Source organism: Sinocyclocheilus rhinocerous, unplaced genomic scaffold, assembly GCF_001515625.1.
Source record: "Sinocyclocheilus rhinocerous isolate Xijiao unplaced genomic scaffold, SAMN03320098_v1.1 scaffold580, whole genome shotgun sequence".
Lineage (NCBI taxonomy): Eukaryota > Metazoa > Chordata > Actinopteri > Cypriniformes > Cyprinidae > Sinocyclocheilus > Sinocyclocheilus rhinocerous.
This window is the reverse complement of record NW_015670982.1, coordinates 1,413,908-1,414,398: the sequence shown is the minus strand read 5'-3', so window position 1 is coordinate 1,414,398 and position 491 is coordinate 1,413,908. Positions and strand designations below refer to the sequence as shown.

Here is a 491-nt window from a genome sequence, read left to right as displayed (position 1 = left end):
AATAAAACATCCAAATAAATATAATTTAATAAATATAAATAATAAATCAACACACCTTTATACAAACCCAAAGCAACTTTAAGATAAGTGCAAGTGGAAATATAACACAAAATACCTTTTTTTGTAATCCATATTAAGAAAGCCTACTATAACTAGAACTTTCAAGACCCAACTCGTATTCTTCTGAAGCATAATGACTCTGAATCAAAAGCAAACTGAAAATTAATATGTTATTCATTCTGCCAATACAGTCTGAATCAAAAATGGTGGCACACTACATTACATCAAACATCACTGATCCTTGGATATCATGATGTAATTCATGTGGCGTGAAAGAACCAGTATTTGTCTGGGCTGTGCATGCATAAATTGATAAATGTTCAGATTTAAATTTCATTCTAAAATATTGTACTGCTTCAGAAGACACATTTGTGCAGCTACATTTGCAAAAATAGCAATTAATAAAAAAATGAAAAAATATACTTAAAAAA

At 28.5% G+C, this 491-nt stretch overlaps 1 long non-coding RNA gene across 1 annotated transcript in view; it reads right to left on the bottom strand.

The window, feature by feature from the left end:
- LOC107734560 (uncharacterized) overlaps positions 1 to 491 on the bottom strand; it is a 2,807-nt gene that overhangs the window by 1,672 nt on the left and 644 nt on the right. The window lies entirely within an intron of this gene.